This window comes from Dermacentor andersoni, unplaced genomic scaffold (assembly GCF_023375885.2).
Source record: "Dermacentor andersoni unplaced genomic scaffold, qqDerAnde1_hic_scaffold ctg00000039.1, whole genome shotgun sequence".
Lineage (NCBI taxonomy): Eukaryota > Metazoa > Arthropoda > Arachnida > Ixodida > Ixodidae > Dermacentor > Dermacentor andersoni.
The window spans coordinates 22,152,180-22,166,672 of NW_027314752.1; positions in this window are offsets into that span (position 1 = coordinate 22,152,180).

Consider the following 14,493-nt stretch of genomic DNA (forward strand, 5'->3'; position numbering starts at 1 on the left):
TAAACTTCCACAACCTAAATAGAAAATTCGAAACAAACCGCCACTAGATTTTAAGTTTTTCTTTCAAATGCACCAAATCCCGCCAAATTTGGTAGAGTGGTTGCCGAGAAAAACGAATTTTCCTTTTCATGTATTTAGATAGCATCACCTAAGCTAAAGCTTCCTCTTAAGGCTGCAATCGAGAAGAACCTAATCACTCGTACAGCGATATCCATCAAGGTAGCCTGACAACGACAACCCATATTCGCATTTCAGGTGTCGATCCTGAAGGGACCACTCATAACCTGCTCGCAGCCATCAATGCACGTAACCAAAGTCTAACTCGAGCCTGAGTCTTGTAAAGTGCGGGTCTCTTTTCGCGAACGCTTCGGCAACTTTACTCACGTCCTTACCGTCGATGCAGCCTCTTTCCACTCCCTTATTGCACTCGGAAGGTTAATCATTGGATTTACATTGGTTAGGGTACGGGAAGATTTGCATGTCCCCACCTGCACCTACTGCTCCACGTGCGGGCACTCTAAGCGCGCCTGCCTAAAAAAGTCAGTCTCCTCTCGGATATTGTGCACGACGTGTGCAAATTCACATCATTGAGAAACGTGTTCTGTCCGCAGGGGGACGCGGCGGTGTCGTGCGCCCAGTGCCGGCGGGTGGCTATGGCGTCGCATCCCACGGGCAATGCAACATGCCCGGCTAGAACGCACCACCCGTATGCGCATGCGCATGGACTATGAATAGGCTTACACGCACAGCGTTTTCCTGTCACTTGGGGGCTGCGTGGTAGCTCTTTTCCTTTGTACCTCCTGCTGTCAGGTGCATCTGCCTTCTCTCTATACTTCGGTCTCCGGACCTGACGCTTGTGTTGGTTCGCCACTGCGCAGCCCTTTTACCTCCAGAGCGGGTGCGTATGCCCCCTCCCTCCCCTTCTATTTTTGTTCGTTTTCTCTTGCTTTCTTTCAACGTTTCCCTCTTTTCTTTCTAGTGCTTTCGTTTTCCTGTCTTTCTTCTTTACTTTTTTCTTTCGTATTTTTTTTCCTTGTGTCACTCCGTCTTTGTCTCCTCTTCACTCCGTTCAGTCTGCCTTCCATCAATGCTGCCATCTCTGCTCATATAATCATGGTAATGCTTGCTTCCCCTTTCTCGCATTACGTCACCCATGGCTATTAAATTTCTGCAGGCAAATCTGTCACATTCCCGGCAACCATGTTTTGTCGGATTAAATTCAGCAGCACCACATTGACTTCATTATTATTTCTGAACCATATACACGAGGCAACTCTCTTCCGCACCTTCCTCACACGCACATCAATTTTGCTACACCAGTTGCTCCACGCTTGGCTCTCTTAGTATCTAAACATGCATACAATCCATTCCGAGTACATTCCCATTCTCTCTATGTCATTGTCTCCCGTGTCGCCCCTTCTGTCTCTTTTGTCATTCTTGCAGTTAACGCTCCCCCTCACGAACCACTGGAAACTCTGTTTGAGGCATTACATTCTCACCTGACTCGTGTCACTAACGCATTTCTGGTGATGGCTGGAGAACTTAATGCCAAGCACTTACGGTGGGGTTCAGTGCGTGGTGATATCCGAGGCGTGCAGCTCGCCAATTTGCTGCCGCAAACAATTTTAAAGCATTAGGTGATCCACGCTCGCCACCTACCTTCCAATCCCACCTTGCTGAAAGTTGGATCAATGTCTCTTTTGCATCGGTTCCTCCCGCCTCATGTGGCTACAGCTGCTCGGTAGAAGAGACTTAAACGCTCCCCGACCAAAAATATATTTTGTTTTTGTTTTTTGGCCATACTAAAGCTCGGCATGAACGCTTAACGCAATCGACTACATCTCATCCCCTGCAGCCACTCGTCACTTCCCCTTGGTTCTCAATGGCACAACAGACGACTTTGTTATCACCCAACGCCGTCAGTTTGGTTTTAGCCAAGATTTATGCTCTGTTTGACCAGATTTATTATCTGCATTCTCGTTGCATTAAGCCGCGCCCCGCGCCGATTGTTTCTTGGTGGACTCCCGAGCTCAATGTCAAACGCAAACACATTCGTACTCTCCGTCAGCGCTTCCAACGCACCGCTGATTATCTCCTTCGCCTGATGTTGAGGGCTCAATATTGGGATGCTCATGTCAACCATAAAATGCCTATCGATCAGGCCAAATCTACTGCTTCTAAATCTATCTGCTCAGATCTCTCCAAACTCAATCTTTTCGGCTGTGATAAACTCTGTCGCACCAATCAACTGCCACCCTCCTTTTACGCATGCTCGTTCTACATGCAGGGTGCTGGATTCTGTCCATCATCATCATCATCATCATCATCATCATCATCATCATCATCATCATCATCATCATCATCATCATCAGCCTGGTTACGCCCACTGCAGGGCAAAGGCCTCTCCCATACTTCTCCAACAACCCCGGTCATTTAAGAATTGTGGCCGTGCCGTCCCTGGAAACTTCTTAATCTCATCCGCCCACCTAACTTTCTGCCGCCTCCTGCTACGCTTCCCTTCCCTTGGGATCCAGTCTGTAACCCTTAATGACCATCGGTTATCTTCCCTCCTCATTGCATGTCCTGCCCATGCCCATTTCTTTTTCTTGATTTCAACTAAGATGTCATTAACTCGCGTTTGTTCCCTCACCCAATCTGCTCTTTTCTTATCCTTTAACGTTACACCTATAATTCTTCTTTCCATAGCTCGTTGCGTCATCCTCAATTTGAGTAGAACTCTTTTCTTAAGCCTCCAGGTTTCTGCCCCGTAGGTGAGTACTGTTAAGACACAGCTATTATACACTTTTCTCTTTAGGGATAATGGCAACCTGCTGCTCATGATCTGAGAATGCCTGCCAAACGCACCCCAGCCCATTCTTATTCTTCTGATTATTTCCGTCTCATCATCCGGATCCACCGTCACTACCTGCCCTAAGTAGGTGTATTCCCTTACGATTTCCAGTGCCTCGCTGCGTATAGTAAATTGCTGTTCTCTTCCGAGACTGTTAAACATTACTTTAGTTTCCTGCAGATTAATTTTTCGACCCACTCTTCTGCATTGCCTCTCCAGGTCAGTGAGCATGCATTGCCATTGGTGCCCTGAGTTACTAAGCAAGGCAATATCATCAGCAAATCGCAAGTTACTAAGGTATTCTCCATTTACTTTTATCCCCAATTCTCCCCAATCCAGGTGTCTGAATACCTCCTGTATTCATTCGAGAGATAGTACCTCCCTGCCTGACGCCTTTCTTTATTGGGATTTTGTTGCTTGCTTTATGGAGGACTACGGTGGCTGTGGAGCCGCTATAGATATCTTTCAGTATTTTTACATACGGCTCGTCTACACCCTGATTCCGTAATGCCTCCATGACTGCTGAGGTTTCGACAGAATCAAATGATTCTGTCCGCTTTCTCCTTACTGTTCACGTTTCTCAGGACCCTCCCTCTACAGATGAGGGAGACCACGACCGCTTGCGTACTATAACCGCCACGCCTTACTCCTCCAGCACTAGCGATTTTTCACCATCGGCGAGATTGAGCATTCCTTTAATTCAGGCAACACGAATGCTCACTGCTCCATGCCTTGATCGCCTGACTCTTTCCATGCACAAAACACTTTTTTCCCGTCACCCGACATTTTTCCTCTTTATTTTAATGAATGTCGCAATCTATCTGATTTCCCTGATTATTGGCATAAAGGACCTGTCATTTTTATTGCAAAACCCAACAGCCTTCCTGACTCTCCTTGGTAGTACCTGCCTATTGTTATGAACTCATTATTTAACAAAATTCTCGAACAACATCTAAATTTCTTACTCTACTTTTTTTTTCATTTCAATACCCTACTTCATCCGGGTCAATTTGGTTTTACGCATGGGAAGAGGACGTCCGCCACTTTATACCGCCTTCGAAAAGCTTTAAGCACCCACAAGGACTTGAAATTGCACGCCATTCCCACCTGCCTAGATTTCAAAGGGGCTTTGGGCATTGTTTGGCACCCAATCGTTCTCCACTTTTTACGCTCCCACAATTGCCCTTCTAACCTGCAAATATCCATAAATCCTTCTTAGAGAATCGCGTAGTCACTTTCCGATCACAGGCTGGTGAGGTGTCTGCCACGCCTACATTGGGCAGCCCTCAAGGGTCGCCCCTAAGTCCGCTGCTGTGGAAAGTTGTTATTAACGGATTCCTAGACCTCCCCGTTTCCCCGGTGGTGTTTGCGCCGGCCTATGCCGATGACACCCTTATCGTGGTCTCTGCAGCCAATCGTCGCGAATTAGAATCTAAAGCATCTCTCACACTCAATCTCATTTCGACCAGGGCACAGAGCACTAAACTCACTATCATTACTCACAAATCGTAGTTCATTTACTTCCCCAATAGCCACTCGTCTTCCTCTCCATGCAACCGTCTTCCCATTGTTCGCCTTAACGGTATCGCCCTCAAATCTCAGTGCAGTATTAAAATTCTTCGCGTCATATTTGACACGCATCTTACCTTTAACGCGCATTTAACATATCTTCGTACAAAAGCAGACCTTGTTTCTACCCGTCTTCTCTTGTTCCTTAGAATGCACAATTCGATGCCTCCCTCTGCTGTCCGTCTCATCTAAAATCAGGTTCTGCTTCCTTCCGTAACCTATGCATCTACTGTCTGGCGGCTTTTTTCTACGTGACAGTTTAAACTCAAAATCACCTCTACAAAGTGCACTCTTCTTACAATCCCCGGTGCTTTTCGTACGACGCGTACCTCGTCTCTCCAGCTTTTGACTGATGCTGTACCACTCCCCATGGAACCCGACCATTTAAAATGACACTTTTCTTTATTTGCGCTTAACGCCCGTACCTTGTATGGCCCTACCACTTACCATCAGTCACTTGTCCAGTACCGCTGAACCCTTGGAACTGTCATCCGAGCATCAAACATCATTTCTTTCATCATCGCCTTCAACTCCATGAGGTACCCTCTGTAACCGTTCGGCAGGTCTACCACCTGTATACTGAAGGATCCTATACTTCTCACTATGCTGGCACCGCATTCCTACGTTATAATCCATAAGACCATATCACTAAGGTCGCCAAGTTTGAACCCATCTATGGCACTTGATCTTACGCCACTGGAACTGTCCAATTATTAGAGGCACTAGCCTGCATGCGGACTCTGCCTTCTTCTCCGGACTTTTTTTTCTCTCTTTTCACTTTCCCTTTCCTCTTCCCCTCAACTTGATATTCGCCTTTCGCTGTATAGCTTCCTTATTTATGCCATCTAAGGTGGAGCTTGTATCACGGGACACTATAGACGGAATGCCGGACCTCCCGACTCTGCCCCTTTTTGTTTTCCGTCCATCTCCTGCCTGTCTCCTTTGATGATTTCTCATTGTACACTTACCGAAACTGTTTTGATACCGCTTTCAAGCCTCTCGCAGTTATAAAGTCGCGCAGCGGTCAAGCGGACCCTGCGCTGCTTCTGATGCCCGGCACGCTGTTGGAGAAACCTGAGATTTCTGATAACATGCACGAGGTGCGCGCCGCACTAGAAGCCATAAGCGTGTTTACCACGGCGTTAGTCGACGCGGAGCCACCTACCAAGTGCCAGTCCGTCTCCAGCCTCTTGCCGTCCGGTTCACTCAAAAATCTGCTCCTGCTATCCGGCAACCGGCTGGACCTGCCTAGGCCTGCTGTAGACCTTCGCTCTCCTGTAGTCCTGAATTTTTTCTTCTTTCCTTTTTACTTTTCTTTTGCTGTCTCTTTATTCTCTCTATATTTTCCTGTTAATAACCTTTTTTCTGCTCTGTGCCATAATAAAGTGCTGGTCAGAAGATGGAGAGGACACATGTCATGCCAATACAGAACTCTACTTCGACGGTAATACTTGCTCCCTACTTTTGATATGTATTCATTTTATGTCGGCTTACCTCGGTTTATTTTTCTTTCAGGAATTGGTTTTTCTCGAATGACACCTTCGGTTTTACCCTTCTTCGTTTATTTTCCATTGGCTTAAACCTGCTATACCTTCGTGGCGTGGGTTTGCCTCATTTTTACTTAGGTTCTTTGTGCAATTTCACAGGCTCAAAAATACGCCCTGTCGCATTCCCCCCTTCGTGCAGACTTGGCCTGCACACACTCCATGTCATCTCTTGACCTGGAGTCATGTCGCCGTCAACCACACCGTGACCCGTGGATCACTTTTCTTTTGGTATAATTTTTTTGATCACCGACCATCCCAATATCCAGATTCCTCCGACGCCAAGCTATACATTTCGCGATTCGTGATCAGCTGCTCCAGCGACGCAGCTATGTTCCCGAATGCGTTAGATGACTTCTACTCGTTCCCTACAGCTTAAGGTAACAAATATGGGCCTCTTCTGATGACGATCCACAATCTAGCCATCCCGGAGTATTTGTTACATATTAACATATTCTATCTACATTAACATATTAACATAGGTGCAGCGGTAGCGCAGAGGTAGAACATCCGTCTCGCGTGCAAGAGTTCTGTGGTTTGAATCCCGGTGCCGTGCAATTTCCCACCGGATTGAAAAAAAATCCGTGTGTTGATAAAATTGCATAAACAGGCCTGGAGTGTGGCCTCATCCCGGTGACCAGAACCGGTAACGCACTCCCTCACCAGAGCAGGATTCGTTAGCCTGGTGCAGCACTTGGCCACAACCTGTTAAAGGAGAGGAATTCGAAATCTCACAGGTAACGCCGGAAGAAGTAAAGAAAGGCTTGTGAGCTATGCAAAGGGGGAAGGCAGCTGGGGAGGATCAGGTAACATCAGATTTGTTGAAGGATGGTGGCATTACGGAATCAGGGTGTAGACGAGCCGTATGTAAAAATACAGGAAGATAACTATAGCGGCTCCACAGCCACCGTAGTCCATCATAAAGAAACCAACAAAATCGCAATATAGAAAGGCGTCAGGCAGGGAAATACAATCTCTCCAATGCTATTCACAGCGTGTTTACAGGAGGTATTCTGAAACCTGGATTAGGAAGAACTGGGAATAGAAGTAATGGAGAATACCTTACTAACTTGTGATTCGCTGATGATATTGCCTTGATTAGTAACTCAGGGGACCAATTGCAATGCATGGTCACTGACCTAGAGAGGCAAAGCAGCAGAGTGGGTCTATATATCTGCAGAAAACTAATGTCATGTTTAACAGTCTTGCAAGAAAACAGCAATTTACAATAGGTAGCGAGCCACTGGAGGTGGTAAGGGAATGCATCTACTTGGGGCAGGTAGTGACCGCTGATCCAGATCATGAGACGCAAATAATCATATGAAGAAGGATGGGCTGGGGTGCGTTTGGCAGGCATTCTCAGATCGTTAACAGCAGCTTACCAATATCGTTCAAGAGCCAAGTGTATAACAGCTGTGTCTTACCAGTACTCGCGTACGGGGCAGAAACCTGGAGGCTTACGAAAAGGTTTCTACTTAAATCGAGGACGATTCAACGAGCTATGGAAAGAAGAATGATGGGTGTAACGTTAAGGGATAAGAAAAGAGCAGATTGGGTGAGGGAACAAACGCGAGTTAATGACTTCTTAGTTGAAATGAAGAAAAAGAAATGGGCATGGGCAGGACATGTAATGAGGAGGGAAGATAACCGATGGTCATTAAGGGTTACGGACTGGATTCCAAGGGAAGGGAAGCGTACCAGGGGGCGGCAGAAAGTTGGGTGGGCGGATGAGATTAAGAAGTTTGCAGGGAGGACATGTGCCACAATTAGTACGCGACCGGGGTCGTTGAAGAAGTCTGGGAGAGGCTCTTGCCCTGCAGTGGGGTAACCAGGCTGATAATGATGATGAACATATTCTACATCGCTACTACTCGCGGGGAATGGTCACTTTTGTACGAAAGTTTTCCAGTGCCGATCTGACTGCCAACACCGCAAACTAAACTACCACCCTTACGGGCACCCGGTGCCTTCCAGCCCTTCTTCGTGCTCTACCAAACTTTTTGATCGCGTCGGCATTGATCTCTACTGCCGGCTTGCAATGACACCTGATGGCAATCGGTGGATCATAGCTGCTATGCACCATTTGAAACGCTACGCCGGAGCAGCTGCTTCGCTAAATGGTCCAGAGCCGAATGTAGCCTCTTTCATCCAAGATCGTTTCATCTTTTGATACTGCATACCTCCAGAACTCCTTATTGATAAAGGTCGCGCCTTCCTGTCCTAAGTCATCGAAGCTTGGCTTTCGGAATGCATCAAAATTCATCGAACGAGCACGGCATACCATGCGCACGATAACGGGCTCAGTTAATTAAGCGAATATGAGACATCCACCCCAGTGTAGCAAAGGTTACAAAGGAAGCTAAGACGGCTTCCACGAAAGAAACGCCTGAGATAGACAAAGGTCTCGGGTTCGAGTGCAGGACCAACACGAGTTTTTCTTCAACTTTGATATTTTTACGAGGAACCTGTGTGGGTTTTTTTTTGTAGCATTTGATACGATTGGTTGGATGTCCTATTTTCACTTATATAATTACTTCTCTTTAGCTTGCGGGTTTCCGCAGAACTATTACAGTAACGCTCACACGACGTTTGAACCGCACCCTGCGATAAGCTCGCGAAATACCAGTAATCTGATGATGGTAACTGCGATGGGGTTCTTCCTTTTGTAACGTTCGCACACACCAAAAAACAATTTACTGCGGGATTTTCACCTTTCTTTCTGCTGCATGGGCGCGAGCCTTCGTATGCCATTGAAACTTTCCTTCCATACCATCCTGACGCTTCCGCGTGCCCACCTCTTTACGAAGCTGTCCGACGAGCCGAACAAAGCCACCACCTCACAAGACAAAAGCGCCAGCCGCGGCTCCTCACCTCCAAATCCTACTTATGCCCCAGGGTCTCTTGCATGGGTGGTTATTCCTTGCCAATCCCTGGCCTTCCTTCGAAACTATCCCCAAAGTACGAAGCACCATACCATGTCTGCCAGCGAATGCCACTTCTGAATTTTTTATTCAGCCATTTTCTTCATCGGGCGACATCTGCCGACATGGCCGTTACGTCGACTCTTAAATCCTATCATGAGGCTATCCCTTCAACGTTTTAGGACACCAGGATGGCTAATATTTGAGGCAGCAATTGTGACGAACACGCGCTTCCATCTGGCAGCGTCGCTAACGTCCGGCTCGCTGTGCTTGACCCGGGAGTCACTGCTTTCTATCAAGATATATATATATATATATATATATATATATATATATATATATATATATATATATATATATATATATATATATATATATATATATATATACATATATATATATTGTAAGGTGGTCAATTTACCAAGCCAGTTCGTTACACGCTACAACGACCGGTCTGATGCACGACGGTCAGGCACCGGGCGCATGAGCTCTACTCTCAAGTGAGGCCTGGGCGATGCGCCTACAGCACACGACTGTCTTCTTCGCTACAAAATTTTCCCGGAGAAGAGGGCGCCATTCTGGCGATTTAAGGGGAGGAGAGGACCACCGGGTCGTCATAAGACTTAAGTCGCTGCACTTGTACAGTCTCACTTCCATGTCAACTTCAGATAGAGGACGGGCTCGACGAGGCAATTGAAAGAAGACGTCTGTTTCACGATGCCGTAGGAACCTTTGTACTGAGCTAGGAGTTTAAAGGGAAGATCGAGAGTGGCGGAACGTATCCTGAGCCACAGTAGAGAGTCCAGCTGAAATGCGGAGGTGGGTCAGTAGTCATCGGGAGGGAACATTTGCTGCCTGTCCTCACTCGTAAAAAAGCGGACGAGCTGGAGGCATTCCTTGGCGTATCTGGAAGCTTCAGATGGTGGTGTGCACTCGCATGGGACAGGTCGGTAGGGGAAAATCGTGTCGAAGCTGCAGGAAGGTTCGCGGCCATATACGACGAAGAATAGGGAAACACCTGTCTTGCCGTTGAGGCGGTGTTGTGTGCGTGCGTCACATATTGTAAAGCGTTGGACCTTTCTGTGTGGTCAGCCGCGGTGTACATAGCATATCGCTCAAGGCACGATTTATTCGCTCAGTCATGCCATTATTCTGCGCGTGATTGGCAGTAGTGGTGAAATGGACAGTACGGCATGCTGTAAGGAGCGCGTTAACTACCCTGGAAAGGAGGACACGCCCTCTGTCACTGAAAAGTTCCCTGGGCGCACTATGGCGAAAAAGGAAATGCTGCAAGAGAAAGGATGCAATGTTGGGGGCTCTGGTGGTTGGTAGTACAGCTGCTTCTGCATAACGCGTAAGCTGATCTACGGCCACAACAAACCAAGGATTCCCAGCAGGCATGTAGGGTAGAGGGCCGTAGAGGTTGATGCCAATGCGTTCGACTGGTTGAGGGGGGCCACGACATTGGCTGCAACGGACCACAAGGACAGCTAGCAAGCGATATGCAGCATTGGCATACTGAACATGAGCGCATGTACTTCTGGAGAAAAATGTACATCCCATGCCAATAAAACCACACGCACAACCTGGCATACGTTTTAATAAAGCCAGCATGGCTGCATTGTGGGTCTGCATGAACAGCGGCGCACACATCCGCGCGGATGTGGCGAGCGATGACGAACAACCACTTGCGTCCGTTCGAAGCGTAGTTGCGGCGATAGAGAAGTTCGTTCCGCCCCACAAAGTGAGAAGCGTGAAGATGTAGAGCACGGGAAATGCGTTTAAAAACGGTCTTTGAACTATTGCTCGGTGTTCATCTCTGTTTTCACACTCTTCATTTGAGATTGTGCGTTTGGTTTGGAGATAATAAATGTTAGCGTTATATGAATATATCATCTAAACTGGGAATGGCTGAGAGAAGCGCCAAAATTTTCTGAACCATGCAATGATAAATTTATTTCAACGACTGCGACAAAAATCGGTGCGTGCAACCTTAGTACAGGGTTTATAGATATTAAACAATGACACAAATTTGACACTAAGAAATAATGATCTAACGAAAATCACCAGTGACCTCAGGAAGTGTGTATTGCGAGGAAATTGCTCCTTCAACAATAGCAATCAATAATGAAACAATTTGGTACTAAAAATGATAGTTCAAAACATGAATTCTCGTTCCCAAATAATTTATTCCATATGTTTGACTAACGTTTGGGCAATGATGTTGTCCTGTCTATGTGGAAGAACATCGACAACACAGTCGCATTACATAGCTATCCCGGTGACATTGTCACCAGGTAGCGACGGTTGAGGCATAACAAGAAAACTGTGAATGGCAAAAATAATCTTATTGGGCAAACCTGTGGCCAGAAAAAAAAACAGGCTACGCTAAATTTTCAATGAAAGCGGGCAACACAGTCGGCTATCGTCGAGTATCTCACCAGCGGGTCAAGTGCTTCGCCTTTTATACATAAGTCGTCGAAGGTGCCACATTAATAAAACTGATCGTTGGTCGAGTTGGTACGAATTCATAGTAATTCAAGTATCGTGTGTCCCCTTCCCTGTGTCCTTGTCAATTTTGCGTCCTAAAAATTTTACTATGAGTGCCATAGTGATCACTGGGACCCTGCGTGTCTTCCACACATTTCTACACTATTCGGGTTGCGAATACATGCAATGAGATTATACAAGCTCCCGGGACGGACATAGGATGGAGCCATCAATAACATTCCAAAAACTTCGGATACATGTAGACGCGTCCTGCGCTGTGCGGTAACATTTTGGCAGGTGCGGTACCGCTGGAAGGCATCCGCCTAACCTTCTCTAATCCTGTTCTGCAGGCCTCCGCACATTGCGTGACACCACGGCTGCTGCCTGTAAGCATTCTCTGCGGTCCGGGATCTTGAACTGAAGTCGTTGCAAGAGAGCGGCTACTACGCCCCTTGGTTGAAACAGCAGCGCCAACGTGACCTCACATTGCAGGACTGCAAAAAGCCATCGCAGGCAAGCCTGGCCTCCATTTGCCAGCCGCGGCAACGCTTCAAAGGATCCGCCTAATCTTCTGTTATCCTGCTATGCAGGCCTCCGCATATTGCGTGACACCACGGCTGCTGCCTGTACACATTCTCTGCAGTCCGGGATCTTGAACAGAAGTCATTGCAAGAGAGTGGCTACGGCTCACCTTTCTTGAAATAGTGCCACCAACGTGACGCCATAGCGCATGACTACAAAAAGACGTCGTCGGTAAGCGTGGACTCCATTTGGCAGCAACAGCAGCGCTGGAAAGCATCCGCCTAATCTTCTGTCATCCTGTTCTGAAGGCATCCGTACATTGCGTGACACCACGGCTGCGGCCTGTACGCATTCTCTGCGGTCAGGAATCTCGAATTGAAGTCATTGCAAGAGAGCGGCTACTGCGCACCTTTGTTGGAACCGCGCCATCAACCAACCGGATGTCATAGGGTAGTATTCCAATAGGTGTCGTCGGCAAACGAGGCCTCCTTTTGGCAGCAGCGGCAGTGCTGGAAGGCATCCGCCTAATTTTCTGTTATCCGGTTGTGCAGGCCTTCGTACATTGCGTGACACCACGGCTACTGCGTGTACGCATTCTCGGCGGTCCGGGATCTTTTACAGAAGATATTGCGAGAGAGCGGCTACTGCGCACCTTTCTTGAAACAGCGCCACCGACGTGACCTCATAGTGCAGGACTACAAAAAGCCGTCGTCGGCAAGCGTGGCCTCAATTTGGCAGCAAAGGCAGCGCTGGAAGGCATCCGCCTATCGTTCTGTTATCCTAATCTGCAGGCATCCGTACACTGCGTGACACCACAGCTGCTGCGTGTACGTATTCTCTGCGGTGCGGGATCTTTAACAGAACATATTGCGAGAGAGTGGTTACTGTGTACCTTTCTTGGAAAAGCGCCACCAACATGACCTCATAGTGCAGGACTAAAAAACGCCGTCGTCGGCAAGCGTGGCGTCCATTTGGCAGCAGCGGCAGCGCTGGAAAGCATCCGCCTATTCTTCTGCTATCCTGTTCTGCAGGCCTCCGTACATTGCGTGACACTACGGCGGCTGCGTGTACGCATTCACTGCCGTCTGGAATCTTGAACAGGGGTCAATGCAAGAGAACCGCTACTGCGAACATTGGTTAAAACAGCGCCACCAAGGTGACCTCGCAGTGCGGGACTGCAAAAAGCCATCACGGGCAAGCCTGGCCTCCATTTGCCAGCCGAGGCAGCGCTGCAAAGGATCCGCCTAATCTTCTGTTATTCTGTTATGCAGGCCTCTGTACATTGCGTGACACTACGGCTGCTGCCTGTACGCATTCTCTGCAGTCCGGAATCTCGAATAAAAGGCATTGCAAGGGAGCGGCTACTGCGCACCTTTGTTGGAACAGCACCACCAACCAGATGTCATAGGGCAGGCTTCCAAAAGGTGTCATCGGGAAACGAGGCCTCCTTTTGGCAGCAGCGGCAGTGCTGGAAGGCATCCGCCTAATTTTCTGTTATCCGGTTGTACAGGCCTCCGTACAGTGGGTGACAGCACGGCTGCTGCGTGCACGCATTCTGGTCGGTCCGGGATCTTTACCAGAAGAGATTGCGAGAGAGCGGCTACTGCGCAACTTTCTTGAAACGGCGCCACCAACGTGACCTCATAGTGCAGGACTACAAAAAGCCGTCGTCGGCAAGCGCGGCCTCAATTTGGCAGCAACGGCAGCGCTGGAAGGCATCCGCCTCATCTTCCTTCAAATCGCATCCGTAAAGCATCCGTAAAAATTGTGACACCACGGCTGCTGCCTCTACGCATTCCCTGCGGTCCGGAATCTTGAACTGAAGTGAATTGCAAGTGAGCTGCTACTGCGCAGCTTTCTCGAAAGAGAGCCAGCAACGTGACCTCATAGTGCAGGACTCCAAATGCCATCGTCAGAGAGCGTGGCATCCATTTGGCGGCAGCACTGGAGAGCATCCGCCTAATCTTCTGCGGGCCTCCGTACATTGCGTGACACTACGAACAGAAGTCAATCCAAGAGAGCGGCTACTGCGAACGTTGGTTAAAACGGCGCCACCGACGTGACGTCATAGTGCAGGACTACAAAAAGCTGTGGTAGGGAAGCGTGTCCTCCATTTGGCAGCAGCGGCACCGCTCGTAGGCATCCGCGCAATATTCTGCTATCCTGTTCGGATGGTTTTTGTACACTGCGTGGCACCACGGCTGCTGCATGTATGCATTCTCTCCTGTCCGGGATATTGAACTGAAGTCGTTGCAAGAGAGTGGCTACTGCACACCTGTCTTAACACGGTGCCACCACCGTGGCGTTATAGTGCAGGACTACAAAAAGCCGTCGTCGGTTGGCGTGGCCTCCATTTGACAGCATCGGCAGCGCAACAATGCATCCGCCAAATCTTCCGTTATCCTGTTCTGCAGGCCTCCTTAGGTTGCGTGACACCACGCCTGCTGCCTGTACGCATTCTCTGCGGTCCTGGATCTTGAACTGAAGTCCTTGCAAGAGAGTGGCTACTGCGCACCTGTCTTAAAACAGCGCCACCAACATGGCGTCATACTGCCGGACTAAAAAAAGCCGTCTTCGGCAGCGGCGTGAGAATGCA